This window comes from Fringilla coelebs (genome assembly GCF_963513975.1).
Source record: "Fringilla coelebs genome assembly, chromosome: 17".
Classification (NCBI taxonomy): domain Eukaryota; kingdom Metazoa; phylum Chordata; class Aves; order Passeriformes; family Fringillidae; genus Fringilla; species Fringilla coelebs.
This window is the reverse complement of record NC_140043.1, coordinates 13,949,393-13,962,251: the sequence shown is the minus strand read 5'-3', so window position 1 is coordinate 13,962,251 and position 12,859 is coordinate 13,949,393. Positions and strand designations below refer to the sequence as shown.

Sequence of the window (12,859 nt, the reverse complement as noted above, 5' to 3'; positions counted from 1 at the left end):
CTAACCCAGGGCTGGGAATGTGCATCACGGAGTCTTCTCCTGGAGCCCCCCACCTTCCTTTTGCGGGAAAACTGAAGTTTCTTAACTATGTTGCCGTGGAATGCTCTGGACAATTTCTGGGAGCTGAACCCTAGTCAGCGCTCAGAAAGCCAAGCGTTCCCCGACCTGCTCCTCCGAAGTGTCCGAAATACCACCGGCACGAGGGGACTATCGGCCAGCTCGCACCACGAGTGAGGATCCCTGATTTGTACCCAAAACATCACCGATGACACGCAGGGGCACTAACGCGGCCCGCCGCACCGGTAAAGCTGGGAACACCGGCGGCGCCGAGGTAGCGGGTGGCACCGATAGAGCGCTGTCGGGGGTGCAGCGGCGGTGCCGGGGTGCAGCCGGTGTCGCGATCCGCGGCTCCGCCGGGTCCCGCCGGGCGCTCGGCGGCGCGGGCGCGCGCGGCCCCTTTAATGCGCGCGGGCGGCGCGGCCCCGCTCCGCCCCGCCCCGCCCGGCCGGCTGTGGGGCGGCCTTAGGGACCGACCGAGACACCGAGCGACACACCGAGCCACCGAGCGACCGCCGCCTCCCGCCGCGCCGGGGCGGGCAGGGCAGGGCAGGGCTGGGCAGGGCTGGGCGCTGCGGGGCCGGCGCTGCGGCGAGGGGCGGCCCGGCCCCACGGACGGACAGACAGACGGGCGGGCGGACGGACGGGCGGCGCGGCTCGCAGCCCCATGGCTCTGGATTTATAAACACGGCGCAGATGGTGGGGCCGCGTCCCCGCGCCCAGCGCTGCCCCGCCGGCCGCTGAAGCGGGAGCGGCGGCGGCGATGGGGGGCGGCAGCTGCCGGCGGGATTAGGTAAGTCGGGAGGGGGGAGCCCCGGGGGAGCCCCCGGTGCCGGGGTGCGGGCGGGCCGGGCTGGGGGGGCCGCTCCGCTCCGCTCCCCGCAGGTGGGGGAAAGGCGGCCGCGTTACGTAAAAATGAAAATGTGCCACGGGAGCTGCTCGCCGGGGAGAAACTTTCTCTTATTATTATTTTTTTTTTCTGTTGGTTTTGCTGGTTTTGGCCTCCAGGGAACGCGCCGCTCGGGAGCGCCGAGGAGCCCCGCACTTGGCAGACTGGCGGGGACACCCCTCTGCGGGGTGGGGGCACCCAAGGGCCTTTTCTTACCTACCCCCCTTCCTCTTTTTCCCCTGCCTTTCGTTCAATCCCGCTGTGTTTTGCGGCTCTCGCCCCCCGTTGGGGGCCGGTGGGCTGGCGCTGGCCCACCGCCGGAGCAATGAATGAGCATCCGAGGGGCACCGGGAGCGGCCCGGCTGCCCCGGGGGTGCGGGGGGCACGGCCGGCTCCTGGCCGTGACGCGGTTCGCAGGGCTGGCTCCTCGGGCCGTGTGGTGTTCGCCGTGTAAATATTTACGGGAGGTAACTGAGCCGGGTGTCTGCAGGCAACAAGTGCACGTTTCTCTGAACCCCAGCTGAGGTCTCTGGAGTGATCGCCTTTTTTTTTTTCCTCTCTGTTGATTCTTATAATTTCCTGTTCCCTCTTCTCCCTCGGCCCTTCCTCCTGCTCCCTTGCCCTGACAATGCACAAAGAGCAGGCTGCAGTGGGTGCAGGCAGCTGCCTGCCATGTGGGCTGCTGCCAACACCACTGAAGCAGCAAAACCTGCAGGACTCGGGCTGGGGCTGCCCGGGGCCGTGTTGACCCAACAAAGCCATCCTTGCTCGCAGCGCTTTGAACCCTCTGGAAGCCCAGCACGCCTGCAGGCACTGCTGCCTGCGCCCCAGCCTGCGTCTGCTCCCTGAACTTTGTGTTTTGGGTCAGCTCAAGAATGTGCGGGAGAGGACGGTGCTGCTGGGGATGATCTGTGCAGTGCGTGTTTCCTAAGCCCTGGGTTCACAGGCGTTTATGGTTTGAACTCTCCCTCAGTATTCCTGTGAAGGAAAGGCTGGCGCTCTGGGTGCCTGAAAACCGTCAGGGTTTTGCTGAATCTGGTGGTTTTTATCAGTCTGGTGGATGTGAGATCGTTGCGCTGGTATTCCTTGGTCATGTGGGGTGAGACGTTTTCCATTTAGCACAGGGGTTTTATCAGCAAGGTTGAGTTTAAGTTTGCTGTGTGCTTTGCTGATAAACACTTGGTACTACTACTGATTCATAAAGGGAGCCAGTGTGAGGTGGGACAACTGGGTGAGCATTTCCCTCTCTTCTGGAAGTGGTGACAAAACTCCTCAAGGGCTCTAGTGGAGCCGTGTATTCCTGGATGGTTTTAATGAAATCATACTCAATTCTCTGAGTTTCAGTTCTGATGTTGGGTGACTTCGGGATTTAGCTCAAACCTCCTGTGTGCCTGGGTCTGCCAGCTGTGTGCAGGACATGTGCCTTGGGTGAGGAATTCAGTGTGCAAGGCTCGCAGACTGTGTTGGGGTTGGGTCCCACGATGCCACAGGAGGGAAGTTTTGCCTGTGACAAATATTTTATAACTTTAGTTGAGTAAGTTTCGCTGTGAGAGAGACTCTTGCAAAACGTGTTTAGTTTATTGAAAGCAAATGCACTCAAACCTCGGTTTGTTGTTGCCAAAAGGGAAAAAGTAGAAGCTATTTTTGGTGTGAGAGAGGAGATGGGGCACGCACATGTCTGGGGCAGGAAAACACTGGTACTTTGTTCTCCTGGCTTCATGTGGGTGGTGGTTTCTGTTACTTAGCTGTGTGTTTCTGCCAAGTTGCAAAACATACCTGGTTCTGAAACCCCTGCGGAGGTCAGGGCTGGCTCTGCAGAGCTGGTCCTGGGCCCGTGTGGGAACACCTCCCACATCAGCATCTCCAGCACTGCAGAAGCAGGTGGGTGCCTCTGCCTTCACACCTTGGAGCTCCAGGGAGGTGACTGGCATTTTTTTGCGACAGGATCTGCACTGAAACCATAAACTTGTTTCGTGCAAGCCACCAGCCAGCTGCTGCTTGGCAATACTTTTCACTTGCTAATGGCTGTGGTTGGATTTGAACCAAGCTGCCTCCAGTGGAGGTTGTACTAATCCCTGGAGCCATCCTGCGCTAAATCCAAAGAGGGTTTGGTTCAGGCCGTGTTCACGTCTTGTAATTAGGAGATGCAGCGTGGTGAAGGCAGTTTTGTTGTGATTGGCAGTGATGGTGTGCGTGCAGCTGTGCTGATAGCTGCACGTGTTGAGAGCTCCCCGTCTCATCTCCACGGCTGGAATTGGGTCATAGGAGATATCTTCATCTTTTGTGACATGGCTGTGAATTATTTGTCCCCCTTGATAGCTCCCTGTGTTCCTCCCACTGCTGGTTCTGGTTTTTAGCAGTCCTTTTTGCAATCTGGTTGTCCTGGGAAAACCTGTTTGAAACCGACTATAATTTATGTGCCTGAGATACCATCATCGTCGTGTCCCTGCGGGGAGAGGAAAGTTACGATCTTGTCAGTTTCTAGATGAGTGGGTACAAGAGGAGGACTAAATCGGTAACTTCTCAGAGGTGGGTTTTGGGTGGCTGATTTGAGCAGTTTGAGAGTGAAGGGCAGTGGGTTGGAGGAGGGCCTTTGGGGTGCAGTACTCCCCATCCCTAACCCAGTGTCTCTTTCTGACCAGATCACTTCACAAGTCAGAAAACTGAGGCTGGTGGGGTTATGTGAAGTTCAATGTGTCAGAGCAAGTCTGCTGGAGAGCTGGTGAAGAGTCTCTCTCTTTCTCCATGAGCGCTTTGCTTGTTCAGTGTGAGGGCTCGTTACTCCCAGGGGCAAAATGCTGGTTCCCCCCTGGGTTTTGTGCCTGTGAGCAGTGGTCCCCGAGTGCAGCCCATGGGCTTGGCTGCAGGGGTGCACCAGGATGGGAATCCAGGCCAGTGTGTTCTTTGGAGCACTGTTATTTTTGGGCAGCTGCGTTTTTAGGAGCCGTGGCTCGCTTTAGTCTTCGCTGAGAGTTTTCAGCGGAGAGCAGGGTCAGCTCTAATGGAGCTGGAAATGAGGTATAGCAGCACCCAGTCGCCTCTCTGATTAGTGACTGAGGCTTTTGCAGCTGCCTAAGGATTTGGGCATTGTGAGGTCATGGATTCTCATCGAGGCTGCTGTGGCACAGGCTCCTGCACAGCTTTGAAGGGCTCTTGCTGTGTATCGACATAGGAAGCAGCAGAGAATTGCTATTTATGGCTGGGCTTGTGCTGGCACACAGGTGTTGAGGTCTCTGATTTGCCCTGTAATGTCGAGGGATAGATCTTTGCATTGCAGTAGAAAATGGAAATGTGTATCATTTAATGAGCATGACTAGAGCAGAGCTGCTTTCCCAAAAAGAAGATTGAAGAGGGAGCTGGAGCTCCAGAGCAGAGGACATGAAAATGCATGTAAAAGCTTGATCAGAGTGAGGGATGGATCTGGCAGGAAGGGAAGGAGGACAGAAGAGCAGAAGGAAATGAGTGATTCGTCAGTTTTGGGAAGTGATCCCTGACCTGAGCACGAGGCAGCTGTGGGACTGTACTGGGAATTGAGAAATCTGGGCTGCACCCCCAGTCCTGCTGCCCACCCTCCTTGTCACTTCCCTTCTGGAGGCCACCATTTCTCTGTTCCTGCCAACCTGCCTTTGGCAGCTGGAGTCTCTCTGGGGTGTGGACTGTTCCCACTAAAGGTGAGCAGGGTTCCTCAGGAGGGGATGTTTCTGATGAGTAGGCAGTGCTCACATTATAGCATCCCCCTTAGCTGTGTGAAGCTGAGAAATGTGAGCTGGCTGAGGGTGGGCAGGTGAGGAGGCACTGATCGCTGATGATCTGAATCTGGCTTGGGGAGGCCCAGAGAAGGAGCCCTGCCTGCAGGAGAGAGGTGCCTGGCACTGGAAGAAAAGCAGTGAAGATGGAGGTGGTTGTCCATGGCTCTGATTGTGACCACAGTGCCAGAGCTGGAGGGGGTTTGGGGCACGGGGAGGGGACAGGGAGAGCACAGCAGTGGTTATGTGCCTGCTGGGTGCATGGAGGATGCTGATAATGGTTAGTGCTCTCTTTATAGCTGCGGAGCACTGAGCAAACATTAATGAATGTAAAGGATAGCAGCTCTGTCTAGTTACAGAGAAGGGAAGTTACTCCAAATTAACTTTATGATCCGTGAAACTGAAGGTTATTTAAAAAAATAATAACGTAAATGGAAATGCTGAAGTTTTTCAGAGTCGCTGAGTACGCTGCTTGTTGTTTAATGCCTTCCATTTTTTCACTCCCAGTCTGTGTTTTTGGCTCAGGAACAAATTATAAGCAATATCAGCTTACGCTTGGATTTGAACCCGCATTGCTCTTAGTCAGCTGAAATATTTCCCCTTATCGCTGCTCCCATAATGTTTATTTTAGACCGGATAGCATCATGGCTTTTCTGCTCGCTGTAGGGAAGAAGCCAGACTTTGAAATAGCCCAGCACCTTGGAAAGAAATGATCTCAAAGCCAGTTTGGTTTCTGAATGAGGTACAGCTTAATTTTCCACCAAGAGGTTTATGCAAGGCTGTATCCCAGAACGTTTTGCGGCATTAAAAACCCAGGAGGTGGCAGATGGATGAATTGCTGACAGATTTAAAATCGTACGACAAACATAAAGCATTCAGACGTGAGGCCAAGGCAGCAGGAAGGTTGCAGGGAGAAATGGAGGCAGAAAGGTCGAGTAAGTTATTCTGGGCAGAAGAAGATATGCAAGCAAAGGCAGGCTCCAGCGAGTTCAGCTGTGAGAGGAAGAGAAGGCCTTCAAGAGGAGGGATGTGTTGAGGAGTGTGTTCCCTTCATAGCAAAGGGAACCCTTTGTGTCCTGGGCTGATGGTGAGAGGAGGATGAGGAGGAGGAAGAAGGCAGAGTTGAGCATTGGCAGCAGTGATGAGGCCGGGAGCGGGGTTGCCCTGGGAGGAGACAATGTGGTGGGGTCCAAATAGTTTGCTCCTGTGGGAAGTGATGTGAGGGAGAGTGGCAGCATGCAGGGAGGCTGGGGATGGTGTGGGTATTGTCCCTGGAGGCTGCAGGCCTGGCTGTGGCTCTCTGGGTGGGTGGTGCGTGTGTCAGGGAGAGAGGCAGAGCCGGCAGGATTTCCTCTCTGCAGCGCTGCCTCCTGGGTTAATAACTAACCAGGCAGTCTAGGTTTATCCTTTCATTGTGGAAGAGAATTATTTACATAATACCACTCCACGTAATCTTTATTTAGCATTGTGTCCCTGGCGTAACACTGGACAGAGCGGCGGTGCCCAGAAATGCAGCTTTGGCCAAACGTGTGGGAAGTTAACTCTTCCAGTTGGGTGTGCTTCTCCCTGCCTGCTCAGGGAGCTGGCTGTAAACTGAATAAATACCTCAGTGGTGTGACCGTCTGTCATGTAGCTTTTAGGACTTCTGCGTCCTCTAAACTCTGTTTTCTGCAGGCTCTGTCTGCTGCTCTGTGCTGGTACCTGAATGTTGCCTACCAGCTTCTTAAGCAACACAGTTTGGGTTTGTCCTGTGCATGTTAGGGCAGGAGAGTTGTTTGCAGTGTGCTCTTCCTTGTCTCTGTGTTGAAGAAGGCAGAAGGAAAGAAATGTGTCTGCCCGTGGGTGGAGGATGACAGGATTTGGGAAGGTTCCTGGTGCAGATCGTCCCATCGTCTGTGTTCAGTCCCTGGGGACTTGCTGCCTCCCAGGTGGGCAGGTTTCATCCTCCTCAGGGAGTGTTTAATTGTGAGGTCTGGAGGCTTAGGTGGTTGTGTAAAGAGCTGGGGCCTGATTATTGCAACAGAGCATGGTGGAGGACAGAGCCCTGCGCTTGGGTGTCAGTGGGATGTGGTGGGAGAATTGAATTGCTGAGTAGGATGACAGGCAAAGTCGAGCTTTCTGAAAATCTGCCTGTGCCTCCAGCCATGCAGCGCTGGCTGGAGAGGGCGGAGGGTGTCTTTTCCTCTACACTGCGGGATGTGTGGGCTTCTAACAAGCTGTGGCAAACAATGGAAAGTTGGCTTTCTTCTGAAAATATTTTAAAACCTTATAAAATTACTCCAGCGGCTAAATTTTTATAAGACCAGATCTCAGCTGCATGGTACTTGATCACTTCATAAATAGCTCAGTCTTTGGTCTCTGCAAACTTCTCAGGCCGGTACCTGCAGTGCTGCAGAAGCCCTGGAGAGCACGTGGTTTATCGGTGGCAGCACCTGGCTCTTGCGGCAAAGCCTTCTGTGTAAGTGTTTACTGCCGAGGCCGCGTGATCTCCTTGCTCTGATGTTGCAAGGAGCTGGTTTTGGGAGGCTGTGAGTGCCCAGTGATTTACACTGGGTTACCTGATGGTGCATACAGGGTCTGGGCTGGAGGTTGGCTCCTGGAGGCCTCTCTGTCAGCCTTGCCGAGGGCGATGCGGGTCCCGTGGCGGTTTCTGCCGCTGATGCGGGCGTTACTCGCTCAAGTCTGAGACTTGCTGGAACAAAGGTAGCTTGTGAACACCCTCTTTGAGCCAATTACACCTGGCAGGGCGAGTTGGCATTGGATCAGTGCTGAGACTGTGGCATTCCTGATGCACTGCTTGAAGCCCTCAAGCTTTGTCTACTGCCTCCTCATGCCCATGCTGTTACCATCATGTAATTTGTGACATGGTGTGGTGTGTAAATTTTGGGTGTCTATCAGAGCAGGGTGTTTGGTACCAGAACTTTGTGCTCAGGAAGTTTCTCCAGTGGTTTCGTTAGGGGTGTTTTTATGGCATCTGAACCTTAAATAAATATGTCCCCTCTTTGGTGTAAGAATTTCTTGTGTTTAGTAAATAACTATGTCCCCTCTTCCCTATTGGAAAAACTTCCTTGATAGAGTCCTTGCTTTTCTGTGGGTACCACATCATATAATTCCATTATTCCATTAATAAACTTTTCAAGTTCCATCTTGAAAGCAGTTACAGCCTGTTTTTTTTTCTTTTTTTCTTTCTTTTCCCTTTGCTGCAGAGTTTCAAGCTCATGCCAGAGTGTCAGCTTTATTTCTAGGTCACCGGTCTGCCCTTTCATTTCCCCCTCACGCTCAAGTTGGCCGGCTTGTTTTGATTTGGTAATATGTGAGGTGGTGTCCACAGACAAAACCAGGCAGGCCAGTGAAATTCATGTTTCCCTGCAGCCTTGTTCCTGTTGTGTGTGTGTGAATAATAATTTCCAAATGCCAGACCAGAGGTGATTAAAAACTGTCAAAGAAATAAAATGCAGCAAAGTCTGCATTACAGGAATCTGTGTGTTCAGTGTTTTGGGGAAACTCTCTGACCTGGCAGTGGAAAAAGCCTTCAGAATCCTTATTGAAGGCTTTCTAGTCTTAAATGTCTCTTATTCAGGAGGTGCTGCTGAGGCAGCCTGTGCATATCCAGGCTCTGCAGGAGGTTGCTTGCTGCTGTCTGGGGGGGACCTGGAGTCAGTAGCTCTCCCTTTGTGCGCTTGCTCTGCAGAGTTTTTTGGGATCCAGAGCTACAGTTGAGATATTTTTGCATGCTGTGGGCACAGGCACCTGGGCAGCCAGCTCAGCTGCAGCCTTGTGGCTGGAGCTGCTGAGCGTGACTGGCAAAGGGCGGAGGGGTAAAATGCCTCTCTGCAGCCCGAGTGGATGCTTGAGTGGAAATGAAGAGCTGAAAATCTTTCTGAGGAGCGGCACACGGTGTCTGTTGCTTGCTCTGAGTGAGTAGAGTTCTTTTTTTTCTTTACTGAGCTGCAAGGCAGTGGGTATTCAGAGGTTTTTATGCAACTTCGGTGTTGGGACGTGAAGCAGTTGTCGTGTCATCAGTTAAGATGTGTTGAGCATCCTTATTTTTGGAGCAAATGATCCTGCTGGCAGCATGTATAGGAGGTGTCAGCCAGCCCTTTTTTTCTTCTTCCTCTGTTTTTTTTTTTTTTTTTGCTTCATTTGTAGGTTTTAGTTTTGGCTTTACTTTGATATCTTGACAGGGTTGCTACTTAAAAATTGTTGGGGTGGGTTTTTTTTTTTTGGGTTGGGTTTTTTTTTTGGCTTTTGATGTCTACGTGTCTTGAGATGCACATAAAGAGCTGCTGTGGTTTTGGTCCCGAACCCAGCCAGCTGCCAGCAGCGTTCCTGAGGGCTGTGTGGTGTTGGAGTGAGAAACACTGCAGGGTTTTGGGTTTTCTCCAGCATTATGAAACAGAAGTAAAGAGAGAAGTCAGCATGTACCTTAAGGGTTGTGTTTTTATTTTAACTCTCTCACTGTGCAGAGCTGAGGTTTGCATCTTGTCCACTGAGACTGGTGCTCGTGAAATCCAACGCACTTCTGAGGATGTCCTTAAACTCTGCCAGCAGCAGAGAAGGCTGAGAAATGGGGAATTTGCTTTGCCCTGAGGTGGAGGAGTTTTGCTGCAGAGGCAGACACAAGCACCCTGGTTGCTCCTGTTTCCCCTGCCAAAGGCAGAGCGAGTTTTGGTCTGGCTCAATGAGACAAGAGCTTTGGGCTCCATCTGTGTCTTATTTTTTTCTGCATTTTGCTCGGTTGTGCTTTTTAGACGTCTGTGGATTTCTTCTCAGCAGGAGGTTTCATTCCCCACACAATGTATTATTGTGTTTGCCTCGCTCCAGTTCCTTGTTTCATGTGGAAACACCTTGAACCTTTGGCTGAGTTGGAAGATGGGTGCAGAGTCAGGCCCCTGGCTGCTCCAGGAACAGCGTGTCCGTGCACGACTGCTCAGCCTGGGCTCACCCGGGTGCTGCTCCAGGCACTGAATGTGTTTGGCTAACACAGACACTCCCCTGCCTTCTGATCAGCCAGCCTGCACATCCTGATTCTTGTTTTAGAGGCTGATCCCTAGGGTAAGAACTCCATACCCAGAAATAAGTGTGTGTTCACACTTGCCTTTACGAACTCCTTGAGTATTTTGCCAGTTAATTCTTAGGTAACAATTAATTACTTAGGTAACTTAGGAATTCTTAGGTAAAATATCTATTGTAAAGGACACAGCCAGGAATGCTGCTATCCCTGCTATTCTTCACTCATTCCAGTTTATGCAAAACTTGGAAAAGGTGCCTGTGCTGTCTTGGCCACTTGCAATCTGCTTTATGAAGCTTCTTAACCAGCAGGAAAAAAAAGTGCAAATAAATAATAAATACGCAGCTTCGCCTTGCAGCCTTGCTAAGTCATTTTGGTGTGTCTTGAGGAGGCAGAACAATTAGAGATGTGAGTGGTCTTCTCCATGTTCTGTGCTCCTGTCACATGGCCACTCCCAGTTTTTTGGTAAGTGTAACAGAGAAATCTGTATGAGCAACTATTTATGGCGTGTGCAGGGAAGGGGGTAAGCTGACAGCTGAACATCAACCTACAGAGAAAGGTGGGGCTGATTGTAACTCTTGGTGGGCTTGGGGCTGTCAAACAGGGGTGATTCCTGCTCCCCTTTTTCACACCATCCAGCCCACTTTCTTCAAGCTGTATTTCTGAAATTGGGGCACTTTGGTTGTAGTGCTGATTGAAGGAGTTTGCCACCTCCCTGCCCTCTCAGCATGTTCCTATCACAGTGCTTCTCTCTCCTGTTATTTTTGACCTGAGTAGCTGAATGAATGTCTTCACCAAGCAGTCATGGTTTTGTTTAAGTCAGTTCCAAGTATGGGTGCTGCAAGGACGGATGTGGAGCCAGGGGACACAGGGCCTGAAATCAGGCAGGAGTGGCTGTACTTTACACAACCTGGTTGTGCTTCAAGCCTTTCTTTGCAGGAGTAAATTCCAGAGGGCTGAAATTCCCCTCTAAGAGGGGAGATATTCCCCCCAAACTTGTGCACAGACCTGTTTGCAGACGTGCCATGTGTCTCTCCCAAGCGTGGGACGCACCAATCAGTTTTGCAGCAGGTGATAGAAACCCTCAGGTAGGGTTCTGGTGATGTTCCAGCCGCAGTTTCAGCTTGGGGTCAAGCTCAGGCACTGCTGTAGCAGCTCAGTCATTTCTGCCACGGTCTGTGGCATTTGCTCTTTTTCTGTGAGCTGGAAATGAAGTGCTTGGTTGGGAGTGGTGATTGAGAATGAGAATGTTCCCCTGCGGCAGGCTTGGGTTTTTCACATTGCTGCTGCTTTGTGCTGGCTGCAGCACCTTTTTCCCTGGAGTCTTGCCTGTGCACACCCAGGAGACTCAAGTGCTCTGTGCTTTTGTGCCGTGGCCCTGCATGCCCAGGGCCAGCTGATGGAGGGCAGGGTTGGGCAGAAGCCATCCTGTGCTGCGTGGCAGCTTCTGCAGCCGTCAGTCCTGGCTCAGCGAGGCACCTGAGGAGCAGAGAGTGAGAGCAGAGTCCTTTCTCCAGGGAGTTTAAACCTGCTCTGCCACAGGAGCCTTGCTGAATTACAAATTGCTTTTTCTCTCCCACTCCTTTCTAAATCTGCTGCTGTTCCTGAAGTTGCAGTAGATTTTACTCATGGGTGCTAGTGCTTGGGTGAGTGTTTGCTGCAGAGTAGAGTTGTAAGCAACTGACGTGATGTTGATCGTAATGTAACTAATGACACTTAAAATGTTTGTTTGTTTGTAATATGCTGTGGTCTCTTTCCAGGCTCTGAAATTGACAGACAAGCTTCAGCTGTGTTTGGCATAGTGTTTGCAGAGATGGACAGCTTTCTGTCACTTCTTTGACAGATAGGCATTGAATTTTTAAGAGAAAACAGCAGCTTTTTGATTTTTCTCCCCACTCAAAACCAGCCAGCCAGAAGCCAGGTGGAGTGTAGCTCTCGCATGCATTCTGTTTATTTTTCTGTGCAAATGCATCTTCTTGATGTGTCATTAACCTGGTTGAGCTCGGGTGCTATATTTAGCAGCCTTATGGACAGGGAGCAGTTCCAGTAAAGGCTTTGTGAGCAGCCCAGCCCAGGGGCTGGCCCAGAGCCCAGGGTGGCAAGTTCCTTCCTCCCTGCCTGCCCAGAGGGCCTGGAGGGGCTGGATGAGCTCCCCTGTCCCCAGTCCCACACAAGGAAATCTGTGTAAAGCATTACTCTTGGTTCCTGTGGCCATGGTAACCGACTTGGATACATCAAACTTGACTAATTAACCTAATGGAGAGTCGTTTCCAGGCACAGCCTCTCCCCTCGGATTTCAGAGCTGAACTTGTGTTGTCTGATCTGCCAGCACAGACTTTTTCAGAGCGGTTTCTTTCACATTTGAAAGAAATTTGAACTGGGGAGGATGGCTCAAATCATTCTGATATCTCGGGTGCATCTCTTGCTCTGTGTTCCTCTCTCTGGGTAATCTTTCAGATTCCCGTGGAAGGAAGGTCCCAAACTCAGATGGCAAAAACTTATTCTGATTTTTTTGCTTGGACTGGGTGAGGTGAAAGTGGATACTTTCCTGCATCTCTGCTGGTTCTGTACTGCAGGATCTCTGCCACCCTGACTTTCTGTTTAAAAATCCGTGAAATCCTCAGGCTTGAAACAGAACAGCACGTCCTGGAGATGTCTGTGCACATCTTCAGGTCCCCTCATCTTCGTGTTCTAGTTGAAGGCATTGCTGCTTTGCACTGTTTCTCCTGGGTTTAATTATTATTTCAGTGATCAGAGCTGCAGACTGCAGCAGGGACTTAAGAGTTCAGCCTCAATTAAAAACCACCCTGTGCCAGGCAGATAGCAGCAGGCAGCTCTGCTATTCTCAAGTGTCTCCAGCAGTCCACCGAAACACCATGTGATTGGCTCAGTTGAGAAATCTGAGTAGGCAGAAAGCAGTTTCTGGGATAAACCTTGTGAGTGCTTCTCAAAATAGCCTGAAAGCAAGGTTTTGCTTTCCACAGCCACTCTTGGTCCTTGAGGCTAGTCAGAATTTTTCGTGGATTACTAAATATTGCGAAGGTCTGATCTTCAAAAACCATAAAATCCTTTTTCTTTTTCTTCTCCTTTTTGATGCTGCCTCTGGTACGTTTAAACTTAAAGGATTTGCATTTTCATGTCTTTTTTAGCCTTAAT

The 12,859-nt window shown here is 51.4% G+C and overlaps 1 protein-coding gene across 11 annotated transcripts in view; it reads left to right on the top strand.

The window, feature by feature from the left end:
• Positions 1-640: 640 nt before the first annotated feature.
• Positions 641-12,859, top strand: part of NCOR2 (nuclear receptor corepressor 2) — a 226,858-nt gene continuing 214,639 nt past the window's right edge. For all 11 annotated transcript variants that reach the window (XM_084217049.1, XM_084217050.1, XM_084217057.1 and 8 more), the window contains exon 1: positions 641-850. The gene's annotated coding sequence lies outside the window, so the exon portion shown is untranslated. The remainder of the gene's footprint in view (positions 851-12,859) is intronic.